This window comes from Liolophura sinensis, chromosome 11 (genome assembly GCF_032854445.1).
Source record: "Liolophura sinensis isolate JHLJ2023 chromosome 11, CUHK_Ljap_v2, whole genome shotgun sequence".
Taxonomy (NCBI): Eukaryota; Metazoa; Mollusca; class Polyplacophora; order Chitonida; family Chitonidae; genus Liolophura; species Liolophura sinensis.
In genome coordinates this window covers 4,984,020-5,007,113 of record NC_088305.1, presented here as the reverse complement: position 1 = coordinate 5,007,113, position 23,094 = coordinate 4,984,020, and the positions used below count along the sequence as shown (strand labels likewise).

At 40.0% G+C, this 23,094-nt stretch overlaps 1 protein-coding gene across 2 annotated transcripts in view; it reads left to right on the top strand.

Moving 5' to 3' along the window:
* The window catches only part of LOC135477519 (polypeptide N-acetylgalactosaminyltransferase 5-like), a 94,332-nt gene that overhangs the window by 21,173 nt on the left and 50,065 nt on the right, over nucleotides 1-23,094 (top strand). For both annotated transcript variants that reach the window (XM_064757654.1, XM_064757653.1), the window contains exon 2: nucleotides 18,922-19,010. The gene's annotated coding sequence lies outside the window, so the exon portion shown is untranslated. The remainder of the gene's footprint in view (nucleotides 1-18,921; nucleotides 19,011-23,094) is intronic.

Here is a 23,094-nt window from a genome sequence, read left to right as displayed (position 1 = left end):
ATCCAATGGCTGACTCGGGGTCATTGGGTAAATTGAGTAAGGGAAATGATACACATCTAGCCTTACCATAAGCGTTATCCAATGGCTGACCCTGGGTCATTGGGTAAATTGAGCAAGGGAAATGATACATATGTAGCCTTACCATAAGTGTTATCCAATGGCTGACTCGGGGTCATTGGGTAAATTGAGTAAGGGAAATGATACACATCTAGCCTTACCATAAGCGTTATCCAATGGCTGACCCTGGGTCATTGGGTAAATTGAGTAAGGGAAATGATACATATGTAGCCTTACCATAAGCGTTATCCAATGGCTGACCCTGGGTCATTGGGTAAATTGAGCAAGGGAAATGATACATATGTAGCCTTACCATAAGTGTTATCCAATGGCTGACTCGGGGTCATTGGGTAAATTGAGTAAGGGAAATGATACACATCTAGCCTTACCATAAGTTGTTATCCAATGGCTGACCCTGGGTCATTGGGTAAATTGAGCAAGGGAAATGATACATATGTAGCCTTACCATAAGTGTTATACATTGGTTGACCCGGGGTCATTTGGGCAAATTGAGTAAGGAAAATGATACACATGTAGCCTTACCATAAGTGTTATCCAATGGCTGACTCGGGGTCATTGGGTAAATTGAGTAAGGGAAATGATACACATGTAGCCTTACCATAAGTGTTATACATTGGTTGACCCGGGGTCATTGAGTAAATTGAGTAAGGGAAATGATACACATGTAGCCTTACCATAAGTGTTATCCAATGGCTGACTCGGGGTCATTGGGTAAATTGAGTAAGGGAAATGATACACATCTAGCCTTACCATAAGTGTTATCCAATGGCTGACTCGGGGTCATTGGGTAAGTTGAGCAATGGAAATGATATGCATGTATGCCATTTTCAGGATGCTTTGAAAGTGTTATTTAGTGGGTACTGAGATAATGGGTTGTAAGTGACCTACATGTACATGTAGCTGCCATGTAAAAGATGTCCAGCAAATGTTATTCATTGACTGGCCACGTCCATCAGTTAATTAAATGGGATGAAAATGACCAGTCGCGTAAAGATGCAAGAGTTCAAGCATTGGGTGCCTGCAGTGCCTGGCCACATTTTTCTCCCTGCATGAAGATTGAATGTCGCCATGTTGTAATCAAGTGTAAACATTACTCTGGAACCAGCCATAAAGCATATTGAGTGTGCACAGATTTGATATGTCATCATATGACATATCAGTGATTTTGTATATATATATATATATATATATATATATATATATATATATAATATGTGTGTGTGTGTGTGTGTGTGTGTGTGGCCTATGTGTGTGTGTGTGTGTGTGTGCCTGTGTGTGTGTGCCTGTATGTGTGTACCTGTATGTGTGTCTGTGTGTGTGTGTCTGTATGTGTGCCTGTATGTGTGCCTTGACATATGAGAAGAATGAGATGCAAACACAGTGATTAAGGTTAATGGCTCAGCCACTGTTCGTATCCATTAAGAGTGTTTATATGCTAAACACACCAAACATCACCAGCCCAATGTAACTGTTGATCGCTTTGTTTATCCGGCATGTGGACTTGAAATCTGTTTGATTGTAATGTGGGCACAAGCAAAACATCAGAGTATTGTATAACAGAGAAAATGTACACAATACTACACCAGAAATAGTAGATCTTAGTCTACGCTTTGCACCAGAAGTAAAAAAAGTAACAGTCACTGCACATAAATTAGGGCGTTGTATAGAAAACTTTTGTTTTGTTTTCACCTGATTCTGCGGAGGGAGGTGCTCAAGGTCTTGACATCACGCTTGACTGGTGATGTGTGTACATGACAGCTACTTACAGTGTGTATAACCTGCTCAGGTCAAGCTGGGCCATTAATGAGCAGAAAACAGGTACGTGTGGCGGCTACAAGTTGAGGAAAGATTCCTGTGTCCCAGGGGATCCTGTATCATATGCTACATCAGGAGTCCAGCTGCCACGCGGGCATGCAGTAAGGTAACACCTGACACTCGTGATTAAGCTCACACAGGATTATACCTGGGTAATTGTATCATATACCTGTGGATGAGATCTTCACACATGCACTCTGTGCTTACTGGCTCAAGCTTTAGATGCATTATAGACTCATTTCACATGCAGATCAACAACCTTGTGCTAATTTCAAGGTAACACACTTTTCTGTGTTAGCTCCACAGGTGATAATTCTGTGGCCTTTATTTATAGAAGTTTTTTATGACAAATGCAGCTAGTTGAAGCTGTATGCTGCTTTTCTTATACAGCAGCAGTAGCTTTGCCTGTCACAAGATGTTACATTACACGTGTTCTGTATCAGATGTCAATCTTTAAATTCTTAGTTGTTCAATGATGATGATCACTCAGTGATCAATGATCATCACAGCCTCATTTAAACCCTCTTTTTACAGCCCTATATAATAATTTCATCAGTGATGGCTGGGACTAACATAATATATTAGTCCCAGGTGACGGTCATTTCATCATCATTTCATCAATTGTTACAGCCATGGACACAAATGACATGTCGTTACCCAGTTATGAATTTGTGTACTGCAGCTTATGTCTGATATTTTTTTCTTTTAGTTCTTTTCAAATTTAAATGTTAAAAACATTTTATTTTCACTTTTTAATTGATAACATTTTAATTTAGAGAAATTTGTAAAAATTACTATTTAAAAGCACGTGTTGAGAAATTGCCTGCACATAGGGCAGTATTGATGCTCCGCCGACATACCTCCACATGCCTTCATGATAGCCCTGATGCATGCTCTCTCTGGAGATCCGGGGATTTATGGGTGTTAGGATCATGTCACGCACCACCAATTGTAATCAGCCGTCAGCAAAACTGACGATGGTGCATTGCTTAGCCCCTGGGGATTTTAAATATCACCATTTGTGTGGTTTTTGTCAAGTTATTGTTCCATTTTGTCAGGGTGCCCTTAGTAGTTAACCTTGTTTTTAGCATGCAACATACCAAGGGTATTCCCCTTGCTGAGTGACACCTGTATTTGCAAAAATTAACCTTAATAACATAATGTAGCAACATTGAAAGAAGGTTTGTTATATAAAGTTTATTGTTTCATTTACATGTACATGTTCATAGCAATTTGGTTTGATTTAAGACTCAGCACGTGTCAGTAATCAGGATTTATGCAAATGATGTATCTCTGAAAGTTTTGTGTGCATGATGATGAAATCATGGTAATGAGTATGTTAGAGCATGTTACAGGCATGTTACAGCATTGCATTGCAATGAAAGAAATCCTGTACGTAGTGATTTTTGTACACACCAGGTATTCGATTGATGTTTAACGCTATTGTCAAAATTTTTTTCTTTATATGAGATTAGCAGTTAGGGTAGAGTTGATCGAGGAACAGGATACCTGAACGTAGGTACAGATTATATTGTTTACATGGCCAGGTGAGTTCCTGTACATTGTGATTTTTGTACACACTGGTAATCGATTGATGTTTAACGCTATTCTCAAAAATTTTTTCTTTATATGAGATTAGCAGTTAGGGTAGAGTTGATCAAGGAAACTGGATACCTGAACGTAGGTACAAATTATTGTTTACATGGCCAGGTGAGTTCCTGTACGTTCCTGTAGGTTACTCTTTATCATTGCATGCATGTACACATACATGTAGAAGAATGTACAAGTAAACCAGAAGAGCATGAAACATCATGTGGTGTATCCAATAAAAATAATAAATAATAATAATAATAATTAAAATAAAATATAATCGGAAGAAGAAGCAAGTCTTGAAAACCCCCTATTTCTGTATTGATTTAATCTGAAGATTTTTGCATCACTATCCATCTCACATGGTGGTGTTGAACTCACCACAACAGCTGAGTTTATCATGTGCGATTGCCTATCATGACATCCAGTATCTGTGAATACGTCTGGTGTTTCTCACAGACATGACAGCGCACTGGTCTGTCAGAGTCCTGTGAACTACTGTGGTACACCATAGACATGCCTTCTCAAGGCCAAAATAGCCCAGATTTCAAGGCTAATCCATTATAATCGGCTGAGAGTGATTTTTTCTGTCTTATGCAGCTTTTCATGTTGTGAGATGCTGTTGTGAAGATGCCGTCTAGCTGTCTGGCCGTTTTTTCATTCATTTTTGACATCCTCTGTAACTAAACTCACCTCGCCATGTCATATGTGTCGGATGTACTAGACTGAGTTTAAATCAGGTTGGACTCTTGATGATCTGGGGTGAAAATTGAACATGATTTTGCCTTGAATATAAGCTTAAAAATTAACACGCATGAACGTTTTCCACTCAGTACATAACTTAGTTTGAAAGTTTTTATAATACTGTTGTTGTTCCCCCTCATGTTTGGTACATGCATGTCAAAATGCACTTGTGGCCTATATCATAAAATATAGTTCTTAATAAATCAATATATGTACGTTTTTCTACATAGTTATAATTATATTGTGTTTTTGAATTCATCTAAGGTTTGGTTTGTTTAGAAAATAGTTTTAAAACACGCTTGTGTATTTTGGTTTTATGTTACGTGTTCTCCATTGTATCAAAAACCATGCACTCCTCTTTTAAACATGTTCTTGCCACGATATGGCTGCAAAATTGTTGATGTGACATTAAGCCATAATCATTCATTCATTCATTCATTCATTCAAAATGCAATTTTGGAGGCATGCCAAAAATGATACTTTGATATACTAACACTTCATTTTTTATGATATGAAATTAATCAACATGACAAGAATAGGTGAAATACATGTTGTTATTACCACAACCCAGATTTTATACCTTTTTAACAAAAACATGGACAAATTTGGACACCTGATTTAAGGTCTATGGGGGCTAGTTTCATGTGTAAATGAACAAGGCTTTTATATGTCATGCGTATACCTGACTTGACCATACATGTACCTGACTTGGCATACATGTAACTGACTGACATACATGTACTTCACTTGACATTCATGTACCTGACTTGACAGACATGTAACTGACTTGACATTCATGTAACTGACTTGACATCCATGAACCTGACTTGACATACATGTACCTGACTTGACATACATGTACCTGGCTTGACAGATATGTAACTGACTTCACAGACATGTACCTCCACCTGACATACATGTACCTGACTTGACAGACATGTACTTGACTTGACATACATGTACCTGACTTCACAGACATGTACCTCACTTGACATACATGTACCTGACTTGACAGACATGTAACTGACTTGACATTCATGTAACTGACGTGACATCCATGAACCTTGACTTGACATAGGCCTACATGTACCTGACTTCACAGACATGTAACTGACTTGACATTCATGTAACTGACTTGACATTCATATACCTGACTTGACATACGTATACCTGACTTGACAGATATGTAACTGACTTGACATGCATGCACCTCACTTGACATACATGTACCTGACTTCACAGACATGTACTTCACTTGACATACATGTAACTGACTGACATACATGTACTTCACTTGACAGACATGTACCTGACTTGACATACATGTACCTGACTTGGCATTCAAGTTTGGGCGTAACAATTAAGTTTTCCTTGGTGAAACCTTGCCCATGTAAAATGAGAGAATTTTGCAAGAATGGTTGGTGGAAGTCTAGACGACCGTTTTAGGAAAACACTTGTGATACAAAGGCCGTAATTGAGGTCTCTCAACGACAGTGACGGAGTAGGTGTAAGGCAAACACCGGAACATGGTTTGTCAGCAGGACGATGTTAGTAAATGCGTTTCCATACAGCCAATTACAGAGGAGTAGGTTGTTGACTTTGTGAAGCTTTTCCGAAGCGTTTACTTCTGTTGCTTTGACGTCAGTTCGGTTTCATCACGAACACTCTGTGTTCATTTTCTCTCTCAAGCTCCACAAGTGTTCAAGAGACTCAGCAAGTTTTCTCATTGACGTCAAGAACAATGAGGTGACTTGTGATTGTAAAACCCCCAGGGCTTGATTGCATGAGCCTAGATGTGAATTAAGTGAGCTCAAAACTGTGGGTGTTCGGGAAGGAACTCGATCCAATGGGCAGGTGAATTGTTGTGTAAGATTGCATGCTTTTAAATCGAGTCAACAGGGAGTAACAAAAAGTTTACATTAATTACTGTATTTCACCTAATGTTTGCCATGAAAAAATTCACATGCAGAGCATAGAATGGCATTTAAAGTAAAAGAAAGTTAAAACATGAAGGAAGGTTCCTCATACAGACAGCTGATAACCATGGGCAAAAATACTGTGATAAAGACATTCAAATATTTGAAAAGTATGGTGGGCTTTATGAGCCATACTGACAGTATTAGGAACTCTGATCAATTGTCACATCACTATATTTTCCTGATGTCACCAGAAGGAAGGAATTTTTTGGGAACATTATTTTAGTAATCTTTTTACTCATGGGTAGAAATGAGTCATTTCAGCATTGAATAGCGTGATTAGAGTCGGAAAAACTTCCTGTGAAGTCAGAGTTTTCTAAACCTTGACAGTGTGGTCCATGAAGCCCACCTTCGGAATTCGAATGTTTGAGCACCTGTAACGCTTTTCAAAAAATGTAAAAAAAGAATGTTTATTTACACATAGTTTTAAATGGTCTAGTTAGTGATGCCTACTTCGATTTTTAGAGGTCTTTTCCTTTAAATGATACTTTTAATCTCAATGTTTAAGTTTTCCTGACAAGAAATCAATAATACATCATCAGCAGTTCCTAACTCATAAGTGGGCTCTATACGGTGGATGAATCAGTCAGAATTCAGTAAAACCTGTTACTTGATGTGATAAATTCTAATGTGTACATGTACTTACTTTATAAATATTACAAAAGTGATGATGGAGATGATCATATATTTGAGTCTTTAGTCTTCATGTACAATGTATAATATGATTGAGCTGGAGCTTTTCATGTAGCCACAGGTACATGTAATTGTGTGTTGTACGTGCTTGAATTCATCGGTGTAAGAAGAGCTTTTCATGTAGCCACAGGTACATGTAAATGTGTGTTGTACGTGCTTGTATCATCAGTGTAACAAGAGCTTTTCATGTAGCCACAGGTACATGTAATTGTGTGTTGTACGTGCTTGTATCATCAGTGTAAGAAGAGCTTTTCATGTAGCCACAGGTACATGTAATTGTGTGTTGTGTGTGCTTGTATCGTCGGTGTAAGAAGAGCTTTTCATGTAGCCACAGGTACATGTAATTGTGTGTTGTACGTGCTTGTATCATCAGTGTAAGAAGAGCTTTTCATGTAGCCACAGGTACATGTAATTGTGTGTTGTACGTGCTTGTATCATCAGTGTAACAAGAGCTTTTCATGTAGCCACAGGTACATGTAAATGTGTGTTGTACGTGCTTGTATCATCAGTGTAACAAGAGCTTTTCATGTAGCCACAGGTACATGTAATTGTGTGTTGTACGTGCTTGTATCATCAGTGTAAGAAGAGCTTTTCATGTAGCCACAGGTACATGTAATTGTGTGTTGTGTGTGCTTGTATCGTCGGTGTAAGAAGAGCTTTTCATGTAGCCACAGGTACATGTAATTGTGTGTTGTACGTGCTTGTATCATCAGTGTAAGAAGAGCTTTTCATGTAGCCACAGGTACATGTAATTGTGTGTTGTGTGTGCTTGTATCGTCGGTGTAAGAAGAGCTTTTCATGTAGCCACAGGTACATGTAATTGTGTGTTGTACGTGCTTGTATCATCAGTGTAAGAAGAGCTTTTCATGTAGCCACAGGTACATGTAAATGTGTGTTGTACGTGCTGTATCATCAGTGTAACAAGAGCTTTTCATGTAGCCACAGGTACATGTAATTGTGTGTTGGTACGTGCTTGTATCATCAGTGTAAGAAGAGCTTTTCATGTAGCCACAGGTACATGTAATTGTGTGTTGTGTGTGCTTGTATCGTCGGTGTAAGAAGAGCTTTTCATGTAGCCACAGGTACATGTAATTGTGTGTTGTACGTGCTTGTATCATCAGTGTAAGAAGAGCTTTTCATGTAGCCACAGGTACATGTAATTGTGTGTTGTACGTGCTTGTATCATCGGTGTAAGAAGAGCTTTTCATGTAGCCACAGGTACATGTAAATGTGTGTTGTACGTGCTTGTATCATCAGTGTAACAAGAGCTTTTCATGTAGCCACAGGTACATGTAATTGTGTGTTGTACGTGCTTGTATCATCAGTGTAAGAAGAGCTTTTCATGTAGCCACAGGTACATGTAATTGTGTGTTGTGTGTGCTTGTATCGTCGGTGTAAGAAGAGCTTTTCATGTAGCCACAGGTACATGTAATTGTGTGTTGTACGTGCTTGTATCATCAGTGTAAGAAGAGCTTTTCATGTAGCCACAGGTACATGTAATTGTGTGTTGTACGTGCTTGTATCATCGGTGTAAGAAGAGCTTTTCATGTAGCCACAGGTACATGTAATTGTGTGTTGCACGTGCTTGTATCATCGGTGTAAGAAGAGCTTTTCATGTAGCCACAGGTACATGTAATTGTGTGTTGTGCGTGCTTGTATCATCAGTGTAACAAGAGCTTTTCATGTAGCCACAGGTACATGTAATTGTGTGTTGTACGTGCTTGTATCATCAGTGTAACAAGAGCTTTTCATGTAGCCACAGGTACATGTAATTGTGTGTTGTGCGTGCTTGTATCATCGGTGTAAGAAGAGCTTTTCATGTAGCCACAGGTACATGTAATTGTGTGTTGTGTGTGCTTGTATCGTCGGTGTAAGAAGAGCTTTTCATGTAGCCACAGGTACATGTAATTGTGTGTTGCACGTGCTTGTATCATCAGTGTAACAAGAGCTTTTCATGTAGCCACAGGTACATGCAATTGTGTGTTGCACATGCTTGTGTCATCAGTGTAACAAGAGCTTTTCATGTAGCCACAGGTACATGTAATTGTGTGTTGTACGTGCTTGTATCATCAGTGTAACAAGAGCTTTTCATGTAGCCACAGGTACATGTAATTGTGTGTTGCACATGCTTGTGTCATCAGTGTAACAAGAGCTTTTCATGTAGCCACAGGTACATGTAATTGTGTGTTGCACATGCTTGTATCATCAGTGTAAGAAGAGCTTTTCATGTAGCCCACAGGTACATGTAATTGTGTGTTGTACGTGCTTGTATCATCGGGTGTAAGAAGAGCTTTTCATGTAGCCACAGGTACATGTAATTGTGTGTTGTGCGTGCTTATTTTATCAGTGTAACAGTTGATAAATATCAGATTTTCTGTGTAGATAAAAAACAAGAAGTTAGAAAAGAGCATGTTGTCTGAGGAAGAGAGTCAGCAGATTTTCATGATTTTGTGAGCTGTATTCAGAGCAGACGTGTGTAAAGAAAAGCATTCTAATTTGGCCATTTAGTATGATTTTTTTTTAGCAGTGATCAGATGAGTGAATAAATGTAATTAATTAGGGCAGTTGACATTTCAAAAAGATTAGTCACATGCGGCACTTCCTTACATCGAATTGAATGAAAGAGACCTTGTGGTTTAAAAAACTAAAAGAGAGAGAGAAAAAAACTTGTTAATGTAAATTTCCTATTTTTTTATTTGGTAAATGATGCCTTATGTTAAAATGCTGTATTTTGAGATATTTGTGAAAAAAAAAAATGAAAACATTCCTTTGGATTGTGACATATAGGGAAGTAGGGTAGTGTCTTGGTGAGTTAAGTGGAAATACTATGGGCTGGATTTTGGTCCTTACAGCGCCACATGCTCAGGTATTTCATCGATGATGTGCTCTAGCTGTACGTTCCTGTGATTATTTGATGTGGTTACTTCACAAATCTGGTCCTATCCAAACTAGACCTGAATATGTAGCAGGACAGGTACATTTATTTATTTGTTTGTTTCTACTTTGATTGGTTTTTAAATGCCACATAAAACTGGAGGAAATTGAAGAGCCTGTAATCTTTGGTATGTTATTGAATACCTTTCAGATGACAAACTGTGCATTGACCCGATCTTGTTACCTAGCTACTGTAGCTAGTTCTAGGAAAGACAAACTGCCCATTGACTGCATCTTGTTACCTAGCTACTGCAGCTAGTTCTAGGAAAGACAAACTGCCCATTGACAGGATCTTGTTACCTAGCTACTGCAGCTAGTTCTGGGAAAGACAAACTGCCCATTGACACATCTTGTTACCTAGCTACTGCAGCTAGTTCTCAGAAAGACGAACTGCCCATTAACTGCATCTTGTTACCTAGCTACTGCAGCTAGTTCTGGGAAAGACAAACTGCCCATTGACAGCATCTTGTTACCTAGCTACTGCAGCTAGTTCTGGGAAAGACAAACTGCCCATTGACAGCATCTTGTTACCTAGCTACTGTAGCTAGTTCTCAGAAAGACAAACTGCCCATTGACCGCATCTTGTTACCTATCTACTGCAGCTAGTTCTAGGAAAGACAAACTGCCCATTGACTGCATCTTGTTACCTAGCTACTGTAGCTAGTTCTAGGAAAGACAAACTGCCCATTGACTGCATCTTGTTACCTAGCTACTGCAGCTAGTTCTAGGAAAGACAAACTGCCCATTGACACATCTTGTTACCTAGCTACTGCAGCTAGTTCTCAGAAAGACAAACTGCCCATTGACCCCATCTTGTTACCTAGCTACTGCAGCTAGTTCTAGGAAAGACAAACTGCCCATTGACCGCATCTTGTTACCTAGCTACTGCAGCTAGTTCTCAGAAAGACAAGCTGCCCATTGACCGCATCTTGTTACCTATCTACTGCAGCTAGTTCTAGGAAAGACAAACTGCCCATTGACTGCATCTTGTTACCTAGCTACTGTAGCTAGTTCTAGGAAAGACAAACTGCCCATTGACTGCATCTTGTTACCTAGCTACTGCAGCTAGTTCTGGGAAAGACAAACTGCCCATTGACTGCATCTTGTTACCTAGCTACTGCAGCTAGTTCTGGGAAAGACAAACTGCCCATTGACTGCATCTTGTTACCTAGCTACTGTAGCTAGTTCTAGGAAAGACAAACTGCCCATTGACTGCATCTTGTTACCTAGCTACTGCAGCTAGTTCTGGGAAAGACAAACTGCCCATTGACTGCATCTTGTTACCTAGCTACTGCAGCTAGTTCTGGGAAAGACAAACTGCCCATTGACTGCATCTTGTTACCTAGCTACTGTAGCTAGTTCTAGGAAAGACAAACTGCCCATTGACTGCATCTTGTTACCTAGCTACTGCAGCTAGTTCTAGGAAAGACAAGCTGCCCATTGACTGCATCTTGTTACCTAGCTACTGCAGCTAGTTCTAGGAAAGACAAACTGCCCATTGACTGCATCTTGTTACCTAGCTACTGCAGCTAGTTCTGGGAAAGACAAACTGCCCATTGACTGCATCTTGTCACCTAGTTACTGCAGCTAGTTCTAGGTAAAAGTGAACGCCAGATTTGGTGAGGTACTAATACCGTAATGAGCTGATGGTCATCCTGCTTCCTGTATTCTTGGTATGATTCAGAATAATCTAGTTAGACCCAGTATTGGCCATCATGATATCACACTTCTTACCCTGATCTGATAGATATATGTGTGGATGACAGAAAACAGTCTGGAGGCTCCTCTGCACTCAGTGATGATGATCTGTGGCCAATTTACAAAGCTAGCTTTGACTTAAGCCACAATTTGGAAATAGATTTTAGATCTTATTTTTGAGATTTTCTGTAAATTAAAAGTTTGAACACCTTATCATTTTTATCCTGTGTGATCGAATGTGTCAAAATTCCAACTTTCATTACCGAAAGCTAAACATTGTGACAACATTTTAAATTTTGACTTTTAGTCAGAAATGTCTGTGTGGAATCAGCCCCTGATCAATAAGTAGATCGGGTAAATCTTTGATTTTTTTTTTTTTTTGTGGGTCTTTACTTTTTGGCTTCCATGTAATTCGGCCATGTTTACGCTCATAATCCCTTGCAATAGTCATGGTAAAAGTATTTTTGTCTTTGCATATGTAGAAAGCTTAAGACATATTTCCTGATAATTTCCTGATGCAATCAACCGTACAAAGGGAAGGATGAGAAGAGGGGGTTAGAACGCCAAACGACGAAATGACCCAGGAACCTATCACCAATGCGGTCACTGTGAGTTCAAGTCCAGCTCATATTGGCTTTCTCCATGAAGGGGATAGTGCAACGACTGGTTGACCAGTATCAGTATAATGGCTCGGGTGGGGCAGCTTACTTGCTTTCCCAAAGTCGTCTCAGTGAAGTAGCACTAGATAAGAGAGCGGTGGAAATCCATCCTGCATCAAGGAGAGGCACATTACATAAACCCTAAGGATTCCTGCATCTTCATATGACTGAAAAAAATTTAGGTACGACGTTAAACCCCAGGCACTCACTCACTCAATGGCTTTCTCTCTGGCCGTACCTGGGAAGGTCTGTCAGCAGCCTTCGATGTCCCATGGGCTCTACCCAGTTTCCTCCCACCATGATGCTCGCTGTCCTCATATAAGTGAAATATTCTTGAGTACAACACCGGTCAGATAAATAAATAAGCAAGTAAGTGAGTGGTCCAAATCAGACTGGCTAAACATACATTGCTGCATCATTACATGAGTTCATTATCCACACACGTCAGTGCAGCTCCATGCACTGAACAGTGAGAGCAGAGAATCCACAAATTCCTCGTCCAACACTGGGATTGAACTCGTACCTCATGAATTATCATTATGGTTAGGATGCATGCTCCTTACTCACTGAGCTTACTATTTCAGTGGCCTAATGGTTATAGAGCATCTGACTCAAAGCCTGGAGACCTGGGATCCAACCCGGGCAGGGGTCATATGAAAAACTTCCAAAATATGGTACATGTTCAAGTTTAGTTAATCTGTACAAAATGTATACGGAGGTATTGACTTAAAGTGAAGTGAAACTGTACAATGTATGTATGTATGGTTATCAGATATTATCAATCTGCTAACTAACAGTTCTTCTTTGTGATGACCCAGCTGTAGCTGCATTCAATTTACGCTCATTATTATTTATTTTTTAGCTTTTAGGAAAGAAAAATGAATGTGTATGACCAAACAGTTTGGTTTGTTGAGTGGCAATGTGTACGTGGTGTTAGAACTATTAGATGCACATGTTCACATGCCTGTGTGAGTAAGGGTTATAAAAGTATAGACTCAGTAGGATATGTAATAACAGGCCTCAAGAGCTAGAACATCTGGAGTCAGATTATAGAATTCCTTCCACTCCTGAGTGTCCCAGCTGTTGTGGCCTACCCATGGGGTTCCTGAGATGAATTGCTATCATTTAACCCCATTCCCATGCACTCAGCTGTGGGTAGAGGGTTATTACCCCCCTGGGGATCCTGCCCCACCCTTCTCCTCCTGTCACACCAGGACCTCAGCATTATTAAGCCATCCTCAGGCCTCCTGGTCAATCTATGCACCATGGTTTCTGTATTAGGGGGCAGTATGGACCACATAACCATCATCTGGGGGTAGTCTGCAGGGGCTATATGGGGGCTGTTAATTTTGTTGATAACATGTGGTTTTGTTGGTCTGTATCAGATACATGGAAATAGCTTAAACAGCTGCCCATGCAGGGGAGTATACTGTATGGTTTGATGACGGGTGGGGTTAAACCTATATGTAAAGCCTACAAAATGCCTTCTTATTACACAACATCTGACATAGAAGCTGTCAGCTTATCTGGGAGGGGGTCTGGAGGCCTGGTATGGGGTGGTGGTAAGGGTAGGGGTGCTCTATGCTGTGTACAGTGCCCAGACTGGGTCCTCAGTCACACATCTGTTGCAACTGATGGATATCAGTGTACATGTATAGTGGTATATGTGAATAATGTGGAGGATGGAACAGTCACACTAGAAGAATGCTGTTCTATATGAAAAATATCTTCATGTAAGTTACATTTATCCGTTGTTTAATATTTTCATGTATGAATGTGTATGAAAGCTACATGTTGGTCAGAAAATGTGCATGTGTATATAGGGCCTGACCCCCGGGGCATTTTTAACCCATCAGAATGGTTAGCAGGATTATGTTCCAGTATACATGTACGATGACTGTGCAGTCCAATCAGGATTTGAATATCATGGCGCTACCACGGTACCATCGTGGCTGGGAAAATGCGAACGTGATTTTACGACATTCCTTGGTGCATGAGTGTATGACATCACGGTAACTCCGGCATATGTATGTCGTTAGGATGATTAAGCGTGAAAACTCTGCAACAATGTAACTATTTAGACGTCTGCACATTATTTACTGTAGCTAATGATTATGTCACAACAACATTCGCCTGTGTTCCAAATATGTACAAGGGTGTAAGTTTAAAATCTACACTGTATTATGTTTACTCAGTGTATGCATGCACAATAGTGCCCAGTAGTAGGCTACAAACACCTGTGCCATAGACTACATGTATGCGTGCACAATACTGCCCAGTTGTAGGCTACAAACACCCGTGCTATAGACTACATGTATGCGTGCACAATAGTGCCCAGTAGTAGGCTACAAACACCCGTGCCATATGCCCCATGTATGCGTGCACAGTAGTCCCCAGTAGTAGGCTACAAACACCTGTGCTATATGCCCCATGTATGCATGCACAGTAGTCCCCGTTAGTAGGCTACAAACACCCGTGCCATATGCCCCATGTATGCGTGCACAATACTGCCCAGTAGTAGGCTACAAACACCCGTGCTATAGACTACATGTATGCGTGCACAATAGTGCCCAGTAGTAGGCTACAAACACTCGTGCTATATGCCCCATGTATGCGTGCACAATAGTGCCCAGTAGTAGGCTACAAACACCCGTGCTATATGCCCCATGTATACGTGCACAGTAGTCCCCAGTAGTAGGCTACTAACCCCCCGTGCTATATGCCCCATGTATGCGTGCACAATACTGCCCAGTAGTAGGGTACAAACACCCGTGCTATAGACTACATGTATGCGTGCACAATAGTGCCCAGTAGTAGGCTACAAACACCCGTGCTATATGCCCCATGTATACGTGCACAGTAGTCCCCAGTAGTAGGCTACAAACCCCCCGTGCTATATGCCCCATGTATGCGTGCACAATACTGCCCAGTAGTAGACTACAAACACCCGTGCTTTATGCCCCATGTATGTGTGCACAATACTGCCCAGTTGTAGGCTACAAACACCCGTGCTATATGCTCCTTGTATGCGTGCACAGTAGTCCCCAGTAGTAGGCTACAAACACCTGTGCTATATGCCCCATGTATGTGTGCACAGTAGTCCCCAGAAGTAGGCTACAAACAACCATGCTATAGACTATATGTATGCGTGCACAATAGTGCCCAGTAGTAGGCTACAAACATCCGTGCTATAGGCTCAGTGTGTGTGCACAATAGTCCCCGGTAGTAGGCTACAAACACCCATGCTATAGACTACATGTATGCATGCACAATAGTGCCCAGTAGTAGGCTACAAACACCCGTGCTATAGGCTCGGTGTTTGTGCACAATAGTCCCCCAGTAGTAGGCTACAAACACCCATGCTATAGGCTAAAAACACTCGTGCTATATGCTCTGTGAATGGGGACACAATAGACCCCAGTAGTAGGCTACAAACACCCATAATATAGACTGGGAAATTGTGGAGCAGGAAAAATGCTCATCTATGCACAAAGACACAATGGATTTGCCGTAAATAAGTTCGTAACCAACACAGCTTGAACACTTTCAAATTCTGGTCAAGATGTTGGAACGATATGCCCATGACAGTACCATTATGGACCCACCATTATGGCAGTGAAGTGCCGCAGGGCAGTGAAGTGCTGTGGTGCTGTGAAGTGCTGCAGTGCCGCGGCGCCACAGGGTAGTGAAGTGCCGCAGTTCTGCAGGGCAGTGAAGTGCCGCAGTTCTGCAGGGCAGTGAAGTGCCGCAGTTTTACAGGGCAGTGAAGTGCCGCAGTGCCGCAGGGCAGTGAAGTGCCGCGGTGCCGCAGGGCAGTGAAGTGCCGCGGTGCCGCAGACATGCGGTCATGTGGGGTCTAAACAGCAGATAGAGGTAGAATATATTACAATGACAACCTCTCCTTCCCGTGTGGTCATATACTACTTTATCCCGCATCAGACAAAATACTCCGCTTTTCATTGGACAACATCGGTCACATGTGGTACAGATATATTCTTGAATCCTGCAGACGACTTCAAATGTGTCTGCTGAGTAGGTTATCTGCCTTTGCTGGGCTGTTAATACAATGGTCACATCGCTGAAGCGGTTCACCTATACGTCGGTCTTCGACCCTGCACTGAATTGATGAGTCTTTGCAGGATAAATTCATTACATGGTTACTCAGCGATAGGATATGCAAATATATGGTATGGGTTGGTATACATGTATGTATTACTCGATTGTGATGGAATCCGGTTGAGTTGATGGCATGAGACGACGGCCACCCAGGTTAGCTTATCAGACTGTATGCTCGTAAAGGTGTGGCCCCCATAAAATTAAATTAGGCTTGACTTTGTGATGAAATGTCATTATGTGATGCATGGAGACTTTAAGGTCAGAAGTCAGGTAAGACTTGTTTGTAGTACCTACCCTAGGGGGTTGAAGGCATAGTTATTAGATTAGATGACGATCTATGCAGATGGTTAGTATATGGGACAGAGATGTAAACCAGGGAGTTTCGGAATGAGAAATTAAATTTGCCTCCACTAAAGTGGTCTCTTTTTTTTATGGTTTTACTTTTGCCTTTTATTTATTTGAAAAGCTGTTTGCCTTTGTGAGTTATGATATTACGAAATTAAACCAACATCCCGTGGGAACTGATATATGGAGGTTTGGATGATTTCTGATTTTTTAAAAATTTTCCTATAGCTACCTGTATAATTCTGCTGCCTGTAACTTTGTTTTATTTATTGTTCACAAGAGACACATTCCATTGTTTGTAACATGATTTCAACTGGAGAGGGAAATTTACTGCGGCTGAATCTACATACATGTAACCCTGAAATGACCTGAACCAAATGTTGCAATATTGCTACTCACTATTTCGTGCATGGGGATGGGATTGAAGTTAAATTTTATTATTATTTTAGATCTTACGAAGTGACACATTAGTGTTAATATTAGTATTAATGATGACAAGCCTTTGTGTCTGGCAATTTGCCGTTATCTGCTCTGAAGTATACATGAAATTTTACATGCTCCAGTGCCATATTGGGGCACAAACACATGACATGAGTGATGATTAAAGGGAATTGACCAATCAGGTCGTGGAGAAACTACATGTACTTTAATTCATTAAACAAACTTATGCAAATAATAGAAAATAAAGTATCAGTTGTCCCCTTTCTCAAATAGCTAGCCATATTTGGTCATAGAAGTTTGTGAAAAAAACTTTAGATTTTTAAAATGTCAGTGGTAGGTTTTAAAGTAGTAAATTGTACATGTATTTTTAAAAAGTGCAAAACAATTAATTTGAAAATTTTGGCTGTATGTGTACATAAAACTTGTGGTATTGACTGTCATAAATTAGTGAATTTTAATTGTTAAATGTAAAGTAAATTGTAAGTAAAGTCTTGTCTGTGTACGTGCAAGATCTGTTAACTTAATCAGCTGAATCAGCTAGTCATGAAGATAAGTGAAGTCTCCTGGCCTACCTTAAATGACCTAAGCTTTTTGTCATAGAAGCGCACTTGTGAAGGTAAATAAATGTCAGAAAAATATTACTCTTTGTACAAAAACTTACATTTTTCCAGTTGGATTTAATCCTTTGTGTACAGGTAACTTTCAAGCAAACCTCAAATCACCTGTAAATCTTCAACCACCAGTACACTTATTTCAGTGGAAGATACGCATATAATTATTTTGGAAATGATGCTAAAAATGATTTGTTTGTGTCATTAAACATGCAAGCTTCATAAAAACTGTGCAAACTATTTCTCTGTAGACACCCCATAGTTGTTTCAGAATATTTCAAAATATTGGTTGCAGAGGTGGTGGAAAAGGTTGAAGATTTAGAGTACATTAGTCAAGTTGATATTCAATGTGATAATAATGGTACATACCTGTAGATGTAGTCTGGTCATAATGATACCTGACAGTACAGTGTATTCCAGACACAAAGCAACTGCTATATAGTCATGAGAAGGTGTTAATGAAGATCAAATGTGAAGGTGATGTGTATGTCCATCACAAATTCTATCTCCGTTCATCTATCATAAAGTCTGGAGCCTGTAATGCAGTATAAACATAAAAATGACAGATTATTGTTTTATGCCACCTCGGCAGTATTTGTACCTTGTCATGGCGAGAACTTGTCTACCTCCTTGGCATGAACCATGGGGTCATCAAGGGACATCGTGTAAATCAGTATTTACATGTATACTGGGCTTGCAAATTCACCATCCTTATCTCCATTAGCTGCTGAAAGGTTGAGGCAGCATTTGTGAGACAAAAGGGTATAGCATTGAATTCAGGAAATCCTAACACATGTAGAAATTAATGATTAGAGATTTCAGTCATTCCACCTTAGCAATAGTTCCTTCTTTCTATAGGAAAAACAATGTTTCTGTTCCACTGGAAAACCAGTCATACTACTAAAATACATGTATTGCATCTTAAAGAAAGCATTCAGGTCTAACATATTTTAAGTCATATCTCTTCAACAGAATTTATATGTGATGGGCTAATCTTGAGAACTAAAGACATATGTTTTTTGTTTGTGTGAGAATTTTTTTTTTTTTTTGAATTATTTTGGTGTATTTCTCTGTCTCCAACATTGCCTTACCCCTCTTGGAACCCAATTCCACAACTTCAATCAACCAGACTGTTATCATATAATTTTGATCCATATTTTTTGTGTTTTTATCATTAGGTTTATTGATAAAGCCTAACTATGTTTTTGTTTGCAATTACAGGCCGTGATAAGAAGCCGCAATCTGTGATACATTTTATCTCACGAGATTGAAGTCAAGTATCGTTTGGTGAACTGCCAGTCTTATCCAAGGTAAGTCATACTGTACTTGTACTTTGATTTGGCACAAACTGCTAACTGGGAAAATACATGCCTGTGGACTCCACATGTATGCTGTGCCAGAAGTGTGTGAACTGAAGATTTGTAACTCTCCATTATACCGAGGACACATGTAAGTGGCATTGGAGGCTGAATGTCTTGAAAGCAGATGTGCATTTTGTGTGTGTGTGTGTATATATATAGTTATATATAATTAGTTATCTATAATTAGTTATATATATATATACATATGATTTGTGGGTGTAGCACATGTACATTACGACAGAACACAAAAATGAGTGCATTATTATGGGAATGAAATTACCTGGTCCAGTGGCTTGATCGTCATCAATATTATTCACATTCTAGCATAAAAATATCGACAGAAAAGTAATAAACAGGTTTGATGTACCATTTAGTAATTAAAGTATCCATTTGAAACTAAGAGTTGTCTCCCTTTAGATCATGGACTTCTGTGAATATATCGATATACTCTGTACATGTACTCTGTAGTCACTCAACACTGCTGTAGTTTAACATTTTTTTTTTTACAACGTATCCTACTTATGGTTTTTTTTTTTTTTTTCTGATTCATGAGTTTATTACTGGTAACCCCTCTCAACCTAGCTCCACAACCCCCATCCCTCAAAACTACTCCACTTTCTTATACCTGTCAGACTTTAGCCACCACCTGTGGCTTGGTCTTCCTGTGTGGACGACTGGACATGCTACCTGCATGACTACATGTACATCTTATCCATGGTAATGTACCAGGGATTTTGTGTACGTCTTTGCGAGGAAAGCACGAATCCTCATGTAAATCCAATAAAGCTAGATTATTTCTGATGACAACCCTTATACATGAACAGAACATTGCGCATTTCCCTTAAACATGATTTTATAAAATACGATTTCATAATTGGTCTCTTTGGGAGACAAATTTCCATGTTATGTGGCATAAATAAATAAAAATGTTCGTGTACGTGTATACAGTAGGGTAAGTGGTGTGGCTTGGGTGGTTTATGCAGTACATGTATGCCAAGGTATACATGATAAGGAATATTGTGGATTACTTATATGTGCACGTGTTTTGCCCACCTTCCAAGTGTTAATCCTGCATTGGAATGTGCAGACTTTTAGCAGTCTGTATAGTATGTGATTACAGAGTTTCTCACCCCCTGCTGTTATAGAATTGATTGTCCTGTCAGGGCTGATATTTGTTGGTTTTATTATATACGTGTATGTATGTACATGTCTTTGTACTACTTTCAGAATCATAAAAAAAATCAGGCTTTTTCAGATTTTTCCTACCCTAGGCCGTATACAAGTACATGTGCATGTAGATCCTTATGGTCCACCATAGAATTCAAATGTAGCATTTTTGTGAAATTAATTTTTAACATAAAAGTAGAAATCATTTAAGAATCTAGATGTAGATATTCAATTAAATGTTGTACAGTATACATGTAAAAGCAGTTTCTATCTGGTATGTGATGCTGATGATGATCATAATGGCTATGATTCCTGCTGTTCAGGTCTTTACACAATACCCTAATGGTACAGTATATGTTCTGTCCCCTTAGCGGATTCTATGAAGGGTTTTGTAAGGCTTTTTAAACTGTTCATGTGGCAAAAGTAAGGCTTGGGAATTGATTTAAGTGAACTCCCAAATGACGTGCAGATCCCGCTACATGTATGTGTGTTGTCGACAGCGAACCTGTCAGAGTAAATAGGATCCTCCGGTGGGGATTTGACTTTTAAGAGTTCTGCTTACATTTAGGAGTAGTCGTTACTTGCAGTTTTGCCGCAGGCAATATCATTAAGGGTTCCCGTCAGTTTTTAGCCGATAATTTACGACAAAAGGTCACAATAGGGCAGAAGAAAAAAATCCTACTTAATAACAGCATGCGGCAGCAATTGTAAAGGCGTAAATTCGTGTAAAAGACGCTGTCATGCTTAATCTACATTTTTGTTGGCTTCAGTGTCGAAAACGTCAAAAAATGACAGAAGACGTTCGGCTAAGAAATCCATAGTGCTGGCGAGCTGATAATGGCTGTCTATAGATACGATCGGCGCGTGAATAGAACCGTGCCGTCTGATTGGTCCAGATCCATCCATTCCTGTCTTGTTTATTCGGATATGATGGGAAAATGTGACGATCATCACCAATGCTGAACACTCAGCCGTCTGCTGCGAAGTGTCTGTATGCTGTGAACAGAGTATTATGGCCTTTAATTCTTATGCCTCTATCTCACATCGTTCACTAAGATGTCAATATTGTCTCTTTGGCTCATGGCAGTGTTGGCTGCGGAAACATTCTTCCAAAGTGACGTAACTCTGGGTCAAAGTCTAATTGTCCAAGTGTTGACTTTAGTTATCGTGGGAATCTCTTAACTAACAGTGCACCCTTGTGTGTACACAGCAAACATACCTCTTCTGGAAATGATCAATGCACGATGGAATACATGCATACACTAGCTAGCTTCTATCTGATGCATTATGTCCTCATGCATCCTTGTCGTTGCACAATCTTAAAAGTCTTGAACCTACAGCTATTCATTGATTTATTTATTTGATTGGTGTTTTACGCCGAAGTCTAGAGTATTTCACTTATACGACGGCGGCCAGCATTATGGTGGGTGGAAACCGGGCACAGCCCGGGGGAAAACCACGACCATCCATAGGTTGCTGGAAGACCTTCCCACATACGGCCGGAGAGGAAGACAGCATGAGCTGGACTTGAACTCACAGCGACCCCATTGGTGAGAGACTCCTGGGTCATTACGCTGTGCTAGCGTGCTAACCAACTGAGCCACGGAGGCCCCCACTATTCATTGAACAAGTACATATATTTAGCAGCGTAACATGAGCAGGTATAGAACTCGCAGCCAAGGCGCAGATTTAAACCTGGCCTTGGTCAAGGAATATTTGGATTCCTCTGTTCTAACAGCACATTCATGGCGCCAGGTGACAGCTGGCAACAGCCCTCATTCCCTGTTTACTGAATTTCACTTAACTTTCTTTCCACTGATTGGTTCCACTATGTCAGGTTCACGTTTGAAATCAATTAAAGTCGCAATTAAGTCTTTAAACGGCATGAAAACCATGCAAAATCCTGTCGCATACACTGTTTGTGATCATATGGAACTGTTTAAACATACACTCACCAATAGGGTATTGTGTGATGAGTGTATGTAGACTTGTGGGTTTGCTAATCTACAATATGTGATATTTAGGCAAGTTCATCGGTAGGTCGATGTATGTGCACAATTTCAGCATCAAAAATAACGTTTTGTAACATTTGCCTCTAAAAATGCCTCTTTTGTGGGTGAAATTTTAGTTCTTTTAGGGTAAATAAAAATATGTTAAATACGTAACAGAAATGCTTGTTCAAATGCATTAGTCAGTACCACAGTAGTTTGTTTGTCCATGTGCCAGCAAGACCCTGTGTAACTAAAGTGACTCACCTCATGTCCCTGTTTCTAAGATGCTCTCTTCATAGTATAAAAGAGCTTATGAATCTAGCTGTTGTCATTTCCGAGAAGCTGGTGTCCTTCTTTCAGATTAAGAATGAGCTTTCACTGTATGTGAGCATTCACTGAGGAGAAGGATGAACCTCTTCGTTCATGTGAGTGCATCGTTTACCTTTGTCGTTCACTGCTGTAGTATTGAACAGCAGCCTTTGCTCAAGGCTAACCTCGGTAGTGTTGATAGGGACGGCATGCGAGGAACGCTTCACTGTTAAGCCGAGTTTGGAAGCACACTTGAAGACAAGCTCGACACGATCTCTTTAAGTTCTCGCGTCTTCGTAACTTCAGGCAAATGTACATTAGTGGTAATGGGAAAAAGGCATGAATGATCTAAGTGGGCTGTTGAAGAAGCCTGTAAGGGTGCTACTGCTCATTGGGTACTAGCTGCTTGAGGTACGGGTACATGTATATAGGTTATACATGCTCGCTTCAAATGTACATGTACATTTCTATCTATATATGTGTTGGCGATGACATGCATTCTATAAAAAACGCATTATAAAAAAAAAAGAAATAAACAAAGCAGATATTTCCTGTAATTGTACCTC